The sequence below is a fragment of the Mus caroli genome, chromosome 4 (genome assembly GCF_900094665.2).
Source record: "Mus caroli chromosome 4, CAROLI_EIJ_v1.1, whole genome shotgun sequence".
NCBI classification, from domain to species: Eukaryota; Metazoa; Chordata; class Mammalia; order Rodentia; family Muridae; genus Mus; species Mus caroli.
In genome coordinates, this window is record NC_034573.1 from 126134804 (window position 1) to 126152331 (window position 17528).

The 17528-nt window shown below is 44.1% G+C and overlaps 1 protein-coding gene across 3 annotated transcripts in view; it reads left to right on the plus strand.

The window, feature by feature from the left end:
• Nucleotides 1–6782: 6782 nt before the first annotated feature.
• Nucleotides 6783–17528, plus strand: part of Luzp1 (leucine zipper protein 1) — an 84114-nt gene continuing 73368 nt past the window's right edge. For 2 of the 3 annotated variants that reach the window (XM_021159895.1, XM_029476766.1), the window contains exon 1: nucleotides 6799–6872. The gene's annotated coding sequence lies outside the window, so the exon portion shown is untranslated. Of the gene's footprint in view, nucleotides 6873–17528 lie in introns of all 3 variants that reach the window. The other variant, XM_021159894.1, reaches the window with a different exon arrangement.

The window sequence follows — 17528 nt, forward strand, 5'->3', positions numbered from 1 at the left end:
GACTACTGTGATGGGCAGACCGTGATCCCTTTTCACCAATGAGAGTTAAGGAAGAAAAAGATGGAGGACATAAAAGGGCGGTGCTTTCTAGTATAGCCTGAGAGTTGGGACCAGCCATTCCCAGGCTCAGGACCCAGCTTTCCCCCTTACTGTGTGATCTTAAGTAGGTTCCTTAACTTCTTGAGCTTCCGGGCCATGTCCTTTTTAAAGAGTCTTTCAACTCTAAACCCAGTTAGGTTTCCCCACCCCACCCTTCTAGCCCACATGGCTGATTCCTTGAGACACTTAGTGCCAATAGTATTAAACAATTGTTAATCGGTGCCTTGTCTTTCCACTTCAGAAGCACACAAAGTTCAGGGAGACAGGGACCTTCGCTAAAGTAAGACTGTGTAGCGCTGACACGCGTTAAACATCCAGGCATTTGTTGTGAAGTGAAGAGCGAAGGGATGCAGAGATGAGTGCCAGATGCCACTTTAAGGGCAGGAAAGCACCAGAAATGAATAAGCACCATTCCTATTTTCAAGGAGGTCCCAGACTGGCTAGGGAGGGGAATGAAACGGACTTGTGCAAAGAAGATGGTCCTAAGTGTGTGCTAACAGGGGTTAAACAGGCCTGGAGAGAAACACTAATGGGGGAGCAGCCGGAAAGACAGAGATGAGAGACGCTGGGTCCCTAGAGTGCTGGGATAATGGATCTCACTTCCATCACAATGTACAAGTACTTAGTTTGCATAAAGTGTGGACGTACGTTTTTATCCCAAGGAGGTGGGGGAATTGATGGAGACTACCGACTTGTTCAAGTCCTCCTCCCCTTTTGGAGGCGGGGAGCTGCGCTGAAGGTGGATTCTCAAAGCCTTGTACAGCTGATGACCACTAAGATAGATACATACATCCTCAGCTTCAAGGCCTCAGCTACTCATGTGCACCACTTTTGGTTTAGGTCCAAATAAACTGGTGATTTTAGGTAAGGAGCATTGCTTCTCTGACTTGCTTTGCCTCTAAGCCTGTTTGCCGAAACTAGAAAGAGTAATAAAGGCTTCCTATAACATGACCAGATAGTTGGTGTAAAGTACTTATCACTTGTGATTCTTACGTTTATGCTAAAGGGTCCATAGGTGCTTGAGGAATGACCGTGTAAAACCGGTGCAGTGTGGGAGTCCTAGGTCGTGAAAGGACTAAAAGCCGCGCCATTTGGAGATTAGGAGGCAGATGGAGGGTGGCTTCATCCCTCCCTACTCTCACTTTCCTTGATCCCTAGGAGACTTTGCTCCTGGCCTCATTCATTATTGCATTATAATTTATTGTTTGCAGACCAACAAAGGTGAGCCAACTCTAGCTTGGTTAGCATTCTTTTTATATAGGCTTTTACAGCCGTATTTTCTGATGACACAGTAATACGTGCTGCTTGTAAAAAAAAAATTAAATGGCAGGAAGATATCACAGAGGGAAATTGAAAGTGCAAGTTTAGGCACACAAGAGCTGACAGCTTGCTGTTCTTTGGCCTGGGGTGGGGGAGGGGACATCTCACCTTGTGAGCACTGACTTTTCTGTGTCAGTATGTCTGGGAGATTGGATGCCCAGATCTTTTCTAGATGTGTCTGTGAGGATGCTTCCAGAAGAGATTTGTACTGGAGTTGGTGGACTGGGTAAAGATTGAAGTTGGTAAGTGTATAGCTGGGGGTTTGTGCCCTCCCCCACCCACACCTGCGCGAGCGCGCGCACACACACAGGGCTCCCCACCACCACCACAGTTGTAGGCCTGTGATGCATACAATCCCAGGCCTTGCAAAGGCTCAGCATGTGCTCTGTCATGGTCTTATAGCCCCAGCTCCTAAAATTCTAATCTTAGTTTTTTTTCCTCTGGGCTGAAGCTCTTACTGTGAATGAATGATTAAATGGTTGCTGGGATCCTGAGTCTTCGGCAAAGAATTAAAGAATTCTATATTTAGGAGCATTTACTGGGACCCCACCAAAAATGGGATGGGATTTGTGGAACTTTTTTTTTTTTAATTTTTTTTTATTTTGGAAAAGGTGTCTTATGTAGTTCAGGCTGGCTTTGAGCTGATCCTCTACCTTTGGAGTGTGTGAATTATAGGCATGTGATGTCACACCCAGTTACCTTTGGGACTTCCTCACCACTACACACAGTTGGCACGGGTACCTTCTGCTGATGTAGAAGCTGTATTTTCATACATTTTCCTCCCTCTTAGCATCCACTTGGGTCTCTTTTCAAAGTTCCTCTGCATGCACAGAACAAAACAAAATGCAGGGGGAGAAAGGCGAAAATCCTCTTCTTTCCTTTTTTCTTTTGGGTCTCTGAATTTCTCCCTATATGTAGATTAACACACATAAACCACAGGCCTCAGGTCCACCTGCGATTCTGTGACTCTCGCAGCTGACACCACTCCACAGACACCTGCTCCCGCCTAGTCACACAAGCCAGTTTGTTTTACTGCAGGCTCCTTGAGGACAGGGCTGTCGTTAATTCTTAGAGGCCAATGCATGGGACACTTATTGGAAGAGCATGGTGAAACAGTAACAGCAGCCCAGGGATGTCGCTAAAACAGTAGAGCACTTGTCTACCATGTCTGAAGGCCTGGGTTCAGTTCCCAACCTCTCTCTCTCTCTCTCTCTCTCTCACACACACACACACACACACACACAAACACACACACACTCAATCAACTACCATTTCCTAGCAAGAACAGAGTTCTAAGTTGTTGTTGTTGTTGTTTTCCATGACAGGATTTCTCTGTGTAGCTCTGGCTGTCCTGGAACTCAAATGTAGACCAGGGTGGCCTCAAACTCAAAGATCCAACTGCCTCTGCTTTCATAGTGTTGGGATCCAAGCAAGGCGTGAGCCACCTCTGCTGGAGTGCGGGGTAAGCTTTTAACAGTTCCTCCATACACTACTTCATTCAATCCACGACATTCACAATAGTAGGTATGCACTATTATTCTCTTTTTGCAGATGAGAAGCTGAGGTGCAGGGATTTGGAAGTCTGAGGTTTCATAACTGACAAACGGTGGAGTTAGGATGTAACTCCGGATCTGTTCTGTTCCAAAGCTTTGTTGTTGTTTGTTTCAAAGCCTTTGCTTTGAGTGAGTTAGTAAGTGATTGATGGGGCCATGAACACTTCAGAGAAAGTTCCAGCTCTCCCTGTTCATGCTTGGTTCTCTCTTCTGAATGTTTTTCAGTGCCGTAAGTCAGAGTCAGCAGATAGAGGGCTTAGGAAAGGCCCTCTCTGTGCCTGAAGCAAGCCTGTGATCAAGCTTATTTTTCATGGCAAGAAGCATTTTTGAATCTCCTGGTCTAAAAATAAACCACAATTTTTAGGGGCCCTTGGGGACCAGCCCAGGCATTTCAGGACAGCTATTTGCCTATCTGCAACACAGGAAATTAATCAGAAGCCCCTCCCCTCTTCCCACAGACGGGTGTTCTGGAAAGGCCCAGGGCCTTGCTGCGGTTCTTCTGAAAGACCATGAAGAAGCTAAGGACAGACTAACGCACACTCATCTCTCCAGGAGGAGGCATAGAGCAGAAACAGGTCATTCTGCTGCAAAAACCTGTGGAGAGAACGCGCAGCTGTCAACTGGGAAGTGTGCCAAGACACAGGCCCTGGGGCCTGCACAATCCACCTGGGGGCTGGAGACTGGGGAACTGGTTTCTGCTCTAATGGCCTCATTTAGTAAACCTCTTCCTTATGTCAAACCCTAGAGGTCTTCCCCTATGAAATGACTGGGTGAATTTTTTTTCTCTTTCCATTCCTTTTTCTTCTCTCTCTCTCTCTCTCTCTCTCTCTTTGGTTTTTTTTTTTGCTTTTTTTTTTTTTTTTGTTTTTGTTTTTTTGTTTTTTTGAGACAGGATTTCTCTGTGTAGCCCTGGCTGTCCTGGAACTCACTTTGTAGACCAGGCTGGCCCCAAACTCAGAAATCCGCCTGCCTCTGCCTCTCAAGTGCTGGGATTAAAGGCATGCACCACCGCCTGGCTCTTTTCTTTTTTTATTTTCAGACTTTCTTTCTTCCTTTTCTTCTTCCTTTCTTCCTTCCTTCCTTCCTTTTTTGAGACAGGGTCTTAAGAATGTCATGTGGCCCAGCGTGGTCTTGAACTCCTGTGGTTACAGCCCTGTACCACCCAACCTGGTGACTGGGTGGGTCATCACAAGAATACTGTATGACGTTAGAAGCTAGGAATATCATTGATAGTGGTGATTGTGAAAATAAGAATGATCATCACACTGTTTGTGCCTGGTGGTTTCTCTATAGTATCCAGATTTTACTTAGTTTTGGAAACAGCATCTCACCCAGGCTTTACACAAACTCATAGTCCTTCCGAAGTGTTGGAATTACAGACATGCATCACTGTGTTTGGATTATCACATTTAATTAATCAACTAATTAACTAATTAACTAATCCTTTGGTGCTGGGAATTGAACCTAGGACTTAGTGCTTGCTAGGCAAAGGCTCCACCACTGAGCCAGTTTGCCAAGTCTAAACAAATACCATACGGATCACCTATCACAAATGGAGGGACCGAGGCTCAGTGAACTCCCGTGAGCTGCGAAATAGGTTTGTCACATCACAACTCGAGTTTCACAAAAATGTGTGAGTTTCATACCCAGAATCACTAAGGAACAAATGAAATTTTGCTTATTTAATTAGAGACAGAGAATTATGTAGCCCAGAACGGCCTCAGGCCCACTAAGTTGCTGAGGATGGCCTTAACTTTGTTTTTAAAAACCTTTGTTTTAAATCCCTGTACTCAGGAGGCAGAGGCAGACCTCTGAGTTCAAGGCCAGCCTCTCTTACATATCTAGTTCCAGGACAGCCAGAGCTACACAGTGAAACCCTGCCTTGAAAACATCGACAACACCAACCAACTTTATTTTTATTTATTAATTTTTTCATGTGGATGAGTGTTTTTTAAAAAATGATTTATTTATCATTATATCTAAGTACACTGTAGCTGTCTTCAGACGCACCAGAAGAGGGCATCAGATCTCATTAGAGATGGTGTGAGCCACCATGTGGTTGCTGGGAATTGAACTCAGGACCTTCAGAAGAGTAGACAGTGTTCTTAACCGCTGAGCTATCTCTCCAGCCCCCGTGGATGAATGTTTTGCTTATGTGTATGTATGTGTATCATGTATGTACCCGGTGCCTGCAAAGACCAGAAAAGAGTATTAGATCCTTTGGAGCTGGGGCTGCAGATTGTTGTGAACTTCCATGTGGGTGTTGAGACAGAACCTGGATCCTCTGCAAAATGCTCTAACAAATAGGCTATCTCCCCAGTTCTGAACTCTTTCTTTCTTTCTTTGAGACAGGATTTCACTATGTAGCTCTGGCTGTCCTAGAACTTACTATGTAGACCAGGTTGGCCTCGAACTCACAGAACTCTGCCTGCCTCCGCCTCCCAAGTGTTGGGATTAAAAGCATTTGCTACTATGCCCGTCTCTGCAGTTGAATTCCTGAATTTTCTGGCTTTACCTCCTGAGTGCTGGAATTACAGGTATATGCTACCACATCCAACGATGCAGTGTTTGTGATGGAAGCATACTAGACAAATGCTCTATCAACCGAACTGTATCCCCAGCCCTAAAGGGTACTCCAGGTTGGCCCTAAATGTGTGATTCTCCTGTTTCACCCTCTTCAGCATTTGCCTACCAGCGCTCATGGCCATGGATGGCATTATTTTTTAAGACATGTTCTCTTATTCGTAGCCCTGCTTGTCTCAAACTAGCAATGCACCTGCCTCCTGAGTGCTGGGATTAAAGATAGGAATGTGCCACTACCACACCCAGCGGGAGGTCAACAGGATACAAGTTATAATGTATCCACGGCCCTGTGAGAGCTGGAGTCAATACCATCAGGTACAGAGAGCAAAGAGGGTTGGTCTTTTTGCCTTGGGAGAACTAGGAGGACACACACAGATGAGGTGACAAGCAGAAGGCCGGATGTGGGAAAGCGGTGGGTGTGCTGAGGGAAGTTTGGGTAAACTTCAGAGCGTGTGTATGAAGGTAGGAAGTGAGCATACCAGGCCATGGATTTGGCCTTTGTTCCATAGGCAATAAAGAGCTTACACAAGAGGCCTCTCCAGAGACCAGCCATACTCCTGCAGAGAGGAAGCAGCTCTTAGCCATCTGTGTCCCGGCTTGTGCAGGCTGCTGGGTGCCAGCACGTGGGAGGGCGCCCACAGAACGTCTCTGTGCTCTGCAGGATTTAGGTCCTGAGTTACCTTCAAACCCCACTTCCCCCAGGGGTTCTCTGGGCCCTAGTACTTTGCACATAGAAGGCATTGGGGGGACTTTTTGAGACCATGTGGCCCACTGCCGATTCCCATTTTAAAGAAGGAAAAACTAAGGAATATAGATGGGAAAGGACTTTCCTGGCAGCACCTGAGGAATGAATGTGGAGCCAGTGGGACTAGAAGTCATGACCTCTGAGCCACGCCCAGTCCCTTCTCCACACTCACTGAGTAAGTGGTGTTTGGTAGAGCGATGACTTCATTTCAGGCCCTAATCCCTTTGCATGGACGATTTTACTGCACCCTCCCAACGTCTCTGAGAGCGTTTCTTTTGAGCGCGGTCTTGCCTTCCAAGTCAGGTTTCCTTCGGAGCCTAGCCCAGGTCCGGGGCACCTAGCTAGGAAGGCAATTGAAAACTTGGCTAGGTTCAAACCCTGGGCTTGGAAGTGGGAGGGCTTAAGAAAGGACCAAAGGAGGCGTGGCCTGACATCTGCCCCGCCCCGGAGGGCTGACGCCACACAAGGCCCCGCCCCTCATTGTCAGTCTGGGGGAGCCTGAGCAGGCGCCGGCCGCTGGGAGCGGAGCGCCGGATCCTCCGGCGGCGGGAGCGCGGGCCGCAGCCGCTGAGGTGAGGCGGCGGCGGGAGTGTGGCGAGGCGGGCGGCCCGGGAGTCCGGCTCGTGTGCCGGGGGTGAGGGGGTCTCGGCCGGGGTGTCCCGGGGACGGCGGGGAGTGCGCGCGGGTTCTGGAAGCGGAGCCGGGAAGGGGAGGTCTCCCGTGGGCCAGCCGGAGAGAGTGTGGCCGGAGTTGGAGGGAGAGACTCAGATTTTTTTTTTCTTCCTGAGGAGGGGGAGGGACGTTTCTGAGGAGACTGGGGAGACGCCGAGTGAGGGCGAGCGCGGCTGTGGCGGCCAGGGAGGGAGGCGTCGGGGTCCTCGCCGGGCTCCGCGGGGCGGCGAGCCGGGAGGAAGGAAGTGAGCGGACAGGAAGGGCCGCGGCCGGTGTGCGGGACGCGACGCGCGGGGGGCCGGGGAGAGGCCCGCGGCGGCCCCGGGGCGTCCGCAGCTGTCGGCCCCGGGGCTGCGGCCCGCCCGCCCGCCCGCCCGCGCGGCTCCCGCCGGCGCGCTGCTCCCGTCTCGCGGGCCAGACCGCCGCGGCCCGGGAAGGAATTCGAGGCATTCGCTTTGTTTAAGTTGCCAGTCGACAGTCCCGAGGACTAATTAATGGTGGAATCTGCAGGGGCACTCGGGTAGCCGCCGGCCCCCTCCCGCCGCCGCGGTGAACTTTCCGCAGCGCGCATCCCGCCCCGCGGCCCGGCAGGGAAGGGAGCCATGGCTTCCCGAAGCGCAGGAATGAAGTGCGGTTTCGGGAGCCGCTTTTGGCCTGCGGCTGGCCAGGCGACTAGCGAGGTGGAAGCCGGCGTCCGGGGCACGGGCACGGCGGGGCTGGTGGGTTCCGCAGCCCGGTGGGGACCTCTCCGAGGTGCCTGCGGTTTCTGCTAATTACCTCGCAGGAGCCTCAGCCGGCCGAGAAAGACCCATCTTGCTATGGAGCATCTGTTTCTTCATCGCGTCAGCCCCTTTCCTAACACTGCAGAGCTTGTTGTGGCTTGTTTCGGAAATGCCGAGGCGGGTGCTCACACTTCGGGGTGGGAGAGGGGAAGAGAGCAGGCAGCCCCCCCCGCCCCCCATCCCTCTTCACACACCTCCAAAAAAAAAAAAAATCTCCGCAGTGTTCTTTAACCGAGGAGCTTGCAGATTCTCTGTCGCACCTTCGATGACTTGAATGACCTTGGGGGAAAGGATTGTGCTTCTGAGCGCCTCGTGGTGGCTTTTCTGTCCATTGAGGAGAAAATAACTCTCTGGACCTCAGTGCCTTTTGGAAGATATTTTTGAGATTTGGGGTTTGTTCAGGGTATTTCTTTTTTTCCTTTTTATTTAGTTATTTATTTCCCAAGTGCTGTCTGTGGTTCTGGCTTAAGGATCTGGACTAGTGACGGAGCCGGGAAGAATTCAGATCACCTAGGAAGATTTAGCAACCCCAGATGAGGGGAGGCGATTTCCTCTGGGAAAATCTGTACAGTATGTTCCAGATTGCCTTCTGTCACTTTGTGTGCAGCTTTGGTGGCATTTGTGTGGTTAAATTCTATAACCCCCTTAGAAAATTCTTCTCTTGTTAGAAATAATTGTTTTGCACAGAATTTCCCCTTGGGGCAGATTAAGGTTTTGCTCAATTTACTCGGAAGAATTTTCCAGGTTTCTAAAATTAAATCACTTTTCTAAACATAGCAGCTAAAGTTTGAAAAACTAGAAATAGTGGGATGGGTAAGGGATGGATTGGACTATGAAGGCAGGAAGTATAGGTTCACAGCTGACCATCCACTAATAACATGGAGTTTAAAAAAGATTTGTCTTCCTGTGTATGGGAATGCTCACATGAGTTCAGGTGTTTCTGAGGCCAGATCCCTCTCAAGTTTTTGTTATAGGCAGCTATGGTGGGGAGCTGCCTGACATGTGTGCTGGAAACTGAACTTTGGTCTTCTGGAGAGCAAGAAGGGCTCTTAAACTTTTTGCCCTCTCTCTAGTTCCCATAACATGGATTGTTTGTTAATTAGCCTTCCTCGATATATATATATATTTTTTTTTAAAGCCTGAAGACCAAGAAAGGAAACTCATACTGTTGAGTTGTCATTCAATAATACCGGGTATTGAGTATATTACGTAGTCATTGCAAGTCTGTGAAGTGCTAGTTGAGCAAATTGAAGGTCAGAATGTAAAAGTGACTATCCCCAAGCTCATGCATATAAACAGTAGTGGTACTGGAATTCATAAGCCAAATCAGCTTGGAAGGCCCACAGTTCTCTCCACCATGCATGCTGCTGCCTTGGGAACTGAGGAACTTAGTTTCTGCATTTTTGAGTCAGCCCACTGGGTCCCTGAGGACCTTAGAGTAAGTCACTCAAGTATTTTACAATAAATAGCCTTCTTCCAGAGTGTTGTCAATATGCTTTGGTGGCATGTTTTTTGGTACAAAGACTATATAAAAATATATACTTTATATAGTAGATGCTTAATGTTTTGCTTATGTTGGATTAAAACAATGAATGTATAAGTTGCTCATAATTTCATCTATATAATGGAACTTGGTAGAAAGTTGTACAGTAGAGGCCACCATTAAGGTGACATTCAGGATCCAGAAATTAAAACATTTTCATGTAACAGTTTTGGGACAGTAATAACTCAGTAAAGCACACTGCTTGTGTGACTCAGATAATCCAACCTGCAGGATTTGCTACAAATTTTGATGCACATAATCGACACTCATAAAATTTATTTGCTGAGTGAATGAATGTATATGTTATTGATATATAATTTATGTAAGATATAATTAGCCAATGTTAGGTGTATAGTTTGAGCTTTGCTAAAGTTATAGAGTTGTACAGTTGTGAAGTCATTACTGCTACCTTTATTCTTTTAAATTTTAAGGAATTGGTAACAGATTGATCCTAAGGAAGGTTAGGTTTCTGTGCTTAGATTTTATACTGTGAAATCAGAATAAATACTAGGGTGTCTGTATGCCAGCTTGGTAGGAAATAGGGAAACCTTAAATATTTAATGCTGAGCAGAAGAGATGAAGTAATGATTATATTTGGAAAGAAGTAGATTTTGGTTACTTCAAGGTCAAAGGATATATTTTTGCTAAAAGTAACCCTAGTTAAAGCTTCATTTTATTTGTTTTGTTTTTTGAGGACAGGGTTTCTCTGTGTAGCACTGGCTATCCTGGAATTCTGTAGACCAAGCTAGCCTCAAACTCCCAGAGATCTGTCTGCCTCCTGAGTGCTGTGCCACCACCACCTGGCTGTAGTTCCTTCTTGTTGTTGTTTGTTTTTTAATGATTTACTTTTATGTGCACTGGTGTATGGCCTGCATGTTGTCTGTGTGGGGGTTTGGTTCTTCTGGAACTGGAGTTACAGACAGTTGTGAGCTGCCATATGGGTGTTGGAAATTGAACCAGAGTCCTCTGCAAGAGCAGCAGTGCTCTTAACAGCTCTTCTCCAGCCTCTTGAAATGTTAACACGTTCACATAATAATGCTTAAGGGTAGAGATGCTGTGAGATGTTTGAATGTCTTGCCTTCCCACTTGTAACAGACGTACTTTAGACAAAATTTTTCAAAGGAGAGGATATATTAGGCAGAACTTGTGGCTTGCTAGGAAGACTTTTCTTTCCTTATATTTTTCTTGAGTCACTAAACTTGACTCAAGTTGCTGTGTTGCTCAAGTCTGTCTTAGGAATTGCTAAAACCTTACCTGCAGAGCTTTTAGATGCCAGAGTCTAGAAGTAGCCACAATTCTATTTATTATTTTTCTCCGTTCTCTCTCGTTTTTATTTATATTGTTTAGCCCTCTATTTCCATCTGTGAAGTTTTTCCCAGGATGAAAACTCTTGTTAGCATCAACTATTGTCCTTCCTTCCTTAGACTATTAGAAAATAATAATTAAATTAAAATATCCTCCAGACTACTCAACATTTTGGGTGACTATAGGGAGAAAATTATAGTAGCTTACTTCATAGTTATGAAGTAGTTATCCTCATTTTATACACCAAGGAGCTGAGCTCAGATCAGTTACTTCCAGACCCTGTGAGGGGCAGACATTCTACTCTAGTGTAGTGGTGGGGGTAGCTCAAAGAACACACTTTAAGATTTTTTTGGGGGGGGCGGGGTTTCGAGATAGGGTTTCTCTGTGTAGTCCTGGCTGTCCTGGAACTCCCTCTGTAGACTAGGCTGGCCTCGAACTCAGTAATTCACCTGCCTCTGCCTCCCAAGTGCCGGGATTAAAGACATGTGCCACCACGCCCTGCACAGTTTAAGATTTTGAGATGTTAAAATTGGAGGTGCAGTATAGTAGGCCTGATGCTGCTGTGCTAACGAATTTGTAGTTCATCTTTTATTGCACAATTCCCTCTCATACTCAGCATTTATTATTTTTAAGTATAGTACTTTGTATTCATTTACTGTCTGAGCCACTCCTTCCCTTTACACATGATCCAAAGTTCCCATCTCTGTAGTTTGTTATCCAGGAACTTCATACTTGGCCTGGGCCCCGCTTTGTTTTATCTGGACAGTCTTATTTAATTATTTAATTTGAGTTTTGAGACAGGGTCCCATATAACCCAGGGTGATCTCAGACATAGTGGGGTGGGGGAGAAAGTATGTTTATATGTGTGTGTAGGGGATTACATATTCTGAGTAAGTGTTCTGCCAAGTTTTTCTTTCTTCTCTTTCTCACATATGATGGGTAAGTGCTCTTTACAGAATTATATCCCCAGCCTGTTCTTACTGTGTTTTGAGATAGTTGTTAACTAAGTTGCCTGGGTTTAAACTTATTCTGTCAACCAGGGTGACCTTGAACTTCTCTTTTGTAAAGATTTATATTTGTGTTTGAGAGGGAAAATTGTTTTTGTGGGCTCCTTTGTGTAGGCAGGGTGGGAAGAATCAGGAGGAGACTTGGAAAAGGAGGGAGAAAAAGAAAGGGAGGAAGAGCTGAGCAGTACGAGGATTGTGGCATTTGTGAAACCTCTAGATTTTTAAGTTGGTGCTGGGATCTGAACTCTGGTCCTCAGATTTGTCTAGAAACAGTTCTCTTTAAAAATCCCTTTAAATTATTATTTTTTAATAGTGGACTTCATCCTGTCTCTGCTCTGGGAGAGGTTTTTTTTTTTTTTTGTTTTTTTTTTTTTTTTTTTTTTTTCCTTCTTCATTCCAGACAGGGATTTAAACAGCTATCCTGGAACTAACTTTGCTGGCATTGAACTCAGAGACCCACCTGCCTTTGTCTCCTGAGTGCTTAAGTTTATGTTGCGAATCAGAGATACTTCTCACTACCCTGTCTTGTTAGTCCTTTTCTGTTATTCCCTGTTACTGGCTTTTGTTGTTTTTCTTCGTAGGACCTATTATGATTTATTCATTATGATTTATAATGATACACCTGCTTCCATGATTATTATCTGTCTTCCTACTACACTTTGTAGGAGCAAAGAAGTCATTTATTTTGTTCTTGAGTGTGTGTATCCCTAATACCTACCACAGTATGGCATATTGTATTTAATAAATATTTAATAATTATATTCCAAAGCTAACACCTTTGTTTGTATCATCTTTTTTGGCCCTCCCACTCCCCCTCCCTCTTTCTTTTAGTTTTTGGAGATAGGGTTCTCTGTGTAGCCCTGGCAGTTCTGGAACTCACTTTGTAGATTAGGCTGGCCTTGAACTTGGAGATTCACCTGCCTCTGCCTCCCAAGTGCTGTGCTTAAAGGTGTGCATTACCACCACCATCACCAACTGGCGCTGCTTTACTCTCTTCAAGAATCAGCTGTTTTTCATTGCTGTCATCCTGACTTTGCCAAAGTAAATTTATCGTCTCTGTGTGCTGTTGAGATGGTTCAGCAGATAAAAGTGTTTGCCACCAAGTCTAAACAGCCTGAATCTGGTCTGAGACCCATAGAGTGGAAGGAGAGCAACAATTCTTATAAGTTGTCCTTGACTTCTACATGTATGCCGTGCCATGCAGGCATACACATGCATGTACACACACACACACACACATGCACACAAAGTAAATAAAGAGAAATGTAATAGAAGTAAAGTGCTTCTTTTGTGTGGTATGTTTATTGATATTCCTTATGTTCTTGACAAATAATATTGGCTTGTCTTAATCCTAATTTATCTTGTTGGATCAAAAGCTTTATCAAAAATATTAAACAATGTTTAGGTGGGTATAGTGGTGCATGTGTTTAATCCCAGTATTTGGCATGCAGAGGCAAGTGGATCTTTGTGAGTTTGAGGCTGGCTGGTCTACATAATGAGTTCTAGGACAACTAGAATTACATAGTGAGACCCAGTCTCAAAAAACAAAACAAATTACATTTATTGTGTATGTGTTTGCACATACATGTTTGCATACCACAGTATATGTATGGAGGCCAGAGAACAACTTGGGTATATTTCTCCCTTTGACTCCTGGGGATAAAACTCAGGTTGTCAGGCTTAGCAGTAAGTGCCTGTATCCACTGAACCATTTTGTTCTCTCTCTCAAACAACAAACAAACAAACAAACAAAAAACNAACTATTTACTGTGTGTGTTCTGTATGCTTGTGTGATGAGGTCAGAGGACAACTTTATGTAGTTGCGGAGTTGGCTTTCTTTTCCAGCTTTATGTGGGTCTCTGAGACCTAATTCAGGTCACCAAGCTTGACAGCAGGCACGCACCTTTACCCATTTACTCACCTTGCTGGCTCTTCCCTCTCTATAATCTTACAATTTATAATACTTGCCATGTTTTTGTTGTTGTTAGTTTAATAGCTTATATCTTTAAGAAATTATTTTTTAATGTTTCTGTGTGTCAGTGTTGCAACATGTGTACAGGTGATCTTGGGGAGGGTATGGGAATCCCCTAGAGCTGGAGTTAGTTTTGTTTTCCATCATCAGAACTGGTAGCCGTACTCTGATCCTTTAGAAGAGCAGCTAAGATTCCTAACTGCTGAGCCATTGCTTCAACTCCCATACTAGCTTATGTCCTAATTGCATAATTTGATAAGGAATTTGAATTCAGAAGTTATTTATATTATTTAGTAATTCTCTAATCATTTCACTGAACACTGCACATAGTAGGTCCTCAGTAGAGGGTATTTTGTGTGTGTGTGCATTTNACAAGCACAGCATCGGGTGTCTTCCTCTATCCATCTCCCTCATATTTTGAGACAAGTTCTCTTAGTGAACTTGGTAATAGTGAACAGTGACTGACTAGACTGGCTGGTCAGCAGACTTTTGGGATCTGCTTGTCTTTTTCTCCCACTTGTGGTGGGGTTACTTTCTCAACTTTTATGGGTGCTGGGGACCTGAACCCAAGCTCACATAGCAACAGCCCACTGAGACATCTCACTAGCGTTCTCTGCACCTCCCCCTCCCCCCTTTCTTTCTGTTTTTATTTAGGCTGGCCTTTAGTGTACAGTTTTCCTGACCCTGCCTTCTAAATGCTGAGATGTCACAGGCATGCTTTACTGCATTTATCACCACATTTGTCTTCAGTAGATTGAGCATCATCAAAACTACTTATGTATAGGTATCAATTTTAACTTCTTAGGCTTATCAATATGGATTCTTTTTTTTTTAAAGATTTATTTATTTATTATAAGTATATTGTAGCTGTCTTCAGACACACCAGAAGAAGGCGTCAGATCTCATTACAGATGGTTGTGAGCCACCATGTGGTTGCTGGGAATTGAACTCAGGACCTCTGGAAGAGCAGTCAGTGCTCTTAACCGCTGAGCATCTCTCCAGCCCCAGATTCTTTTTTTAAAGACTGGAATTCTGCATAATATTTTCTTTAATCTAGAAAGAAGGAATGCACTAAGTGCTTCAGGTAGTAGTAGACTGGTATGGTATGAGAGTTTAGAAGTTCAATCTTGGTGCCACAAAGCAATTGTTCCTTTGAAAGAACTAAGCGTTTCCACTGGGAAAGGTACTTGCTCTGTACAAGTCTGTAAGACCTAGGATTGGAGTCACTAACCGAAGTGAGATATCAGCTAGTAGTATCTCATTTGAATTATTTTTGATTAATATTTTATTGGTTCTGTTGATAATGAAAATTCTGAAAATTTTGTATCACATGCCTGTAATCTCAAAACTGGGATTGGTGTGACTGGTCACCATATAGCTAGTTTGGGCTGTATGGTGAGACTGTGTCTCAAAAACACAAACAAAATAGGGATATCTCAATGGGTAAAGCACCTGTCACACAAGCATGAGGACCTAAGTTCAGATCCCCAGAGCTTATATAAAGCCTGGCAGGATAACATGTATGTGTGATTCCAGTGTTTCTTCTACAAGACAGAAGACAGAGATAGGAAAATCCCTGAATGCTCTCAGGCTAGCCAGCATGGAGTCGTAGGAGCAAATGATACCATGCCTTGAACAAAGTAGAAGGTGATGTCTTAAACCTGAGGTTGCCCTCTGACCTCCATACACATGTTGTGGAATGTGTATACTCACAAGAATACACATACACAGATAAAACAAGAATCAAAGTATGGGCTGAAGAGATGACTTGGTAAAGTGCCTGTCATGCAAACATTTGAGGTTGGATCCCCAACACCCATGTAAAAGTGCTGCATGTACAGTGGCTAACCCCAGCACAGGGATGGTGGAGAGAAAATGGATCTCTGAAGCTCATTGGCTAGCTGAATCAATGAGTTCCAGATTCAGTGAGAGACACTGTCTCAAAAAATGAAGTGAGTTGGACATGTGATACTCATCATCAATCCTTGTACCTGGGAGGCAGAGGCAGGTTTATCTCTGTGAGATGGAGGTCAGCTTGGTCTGTGTACTGAATTCCAGACTAGCTAAGAGCTATATATCATAGTGAGAGACTGTCTCTAAAATGAGAGAAAGGTGAGCAGTTGAGAGACAGTGCTGGCCGCTGGCCTTTACTTGCACAAACATTGTATACACACCTGCATGCACATTTGCACATCATGAACAGATTCACACTCCCTATCTCCCCTATAAAAAGAAAGAAAAGAAAAAGGAAAATTTCAACCAGTCAGATCTATTTAAAGCAAAGGGGCTGGAGAGATGGCTCAACTCTTGAGAACACATGCTGCTTTTCCAGAAGACCTGGTTTTAGTCCCTAGCACCTACATTGTAGCTCAGAACTGTCTGTAACTGCAGTTATATGGGACCTGACACCCTCACACAGAAAATTGCAGGCAAAACACAAATGTACATACATAGATAAATCTTAAACCTGTACACTGTTGATAAACTTTCTTGGCAGTTATTCTTCCTTTTTGTATTAAAGGCATAATAATGTGTACTTTGAGTCAGTGTGAGTGCAGATTAATTTAGTAGACATCTTATAATGAGTGATAAATAGAAAGAAACCCCCATTTTAAGAGAGTCCTAGCTGGGCAGTGGTGGCTCATGTCTTTAATCCCAGCACTTGGGAGGCAGAGGTAGGCGGATTTCTGAGTTTGAGTCCAGCCTGGTCTACAGAGTGAGTTCCAGGACAGCCAGGACTACACAGCCAGGACAGAGAGAAAACCTGAAAAAAAAAAAAAAAAAAAAAAAAAAAAAAAAAAAAAAAAAAAAAAAAAAAAAAAAAAAAAACCCCGAAAAACCCAAAAACCAAGCAACAACAACAGCAATAACAAAAAGAGAGGCCTACTATATATTTTAAATCAGTGATTATTTTTACTTTCCTGATGGAATTATACTATAAGATTCCAGAGTGATCTAGTAATTGTTTTATTAAGCAAATTGTTTGAAATTTCTGAGAGAGTAATTTTGTTATTTTTTGTAATGTCACTATTGTCCTTTATAAATTCTGAAATATTTTATGAAATAGGATTATTTGCTTTTGGGCTGGTGAGATGGCTCAGCGGGTAAGAGCACTGACTGATCTTCTGAAGGTCCTAGGTTCAAATCCCAGCAACCACATCGAGGCTCACAACCACCTGTAATGAGATTTGACGCCCTCTTCTGGTGTGTCTGAAGACAGCTACAGTGTACTTATGTATAATAATAAATAAATCAATCATTGGGCCAGAGCAAGCAGGGACTGAGCGAGCGTAGTTGACAGTGGGGCTGACTGGAGCGAGGTCGACCAGAGCAAGCAGAGGTCCTAAAAATTTAATTCCCAACAACCACATGAAGGCTTACATCCATCAGTGTACTCACATACATAAAGTAAATAAATCTTTAAAAACAAAGATTATTTGGTTTTTAACTTTTTTATTACAACTAATAGATCAGTTAAAAATAATTCACATGCATAGGTATGTCAAGCCAGTAAATTGATTTTTAATTTTAATGTAAGGAGACAAATGATAAACTTTGGACCATCCATTAAAAAAATCTTTAGAATTCATTACTTACAGATCAGCTATGCAACTAGAAATTGAAATTCCTGGTAAGAGAATATAAATACTTCAAACTATTGAACTGCTTAAAATTATTTTAAGTTATTTAATCATTTTGGGATAGTGATTATATTGTTGGCCATTGTCTTTTTCTTATTCCAGGTATAGATCTAAAGTAAATTTTACATCAGTTATAATAATTATGTCCCAAGCACTGTTCTGAAGAAAGTACACACACACACACACGTACACACACACACAGAGTCATATGGAGGTCCTGACATAAGGAGTGGATATATAAGCCGGGCGTGGTGGCGCACGCCTTTAATCCCAGCACTCGGGAAGCAGAGGCAGGTGGATTTCTGA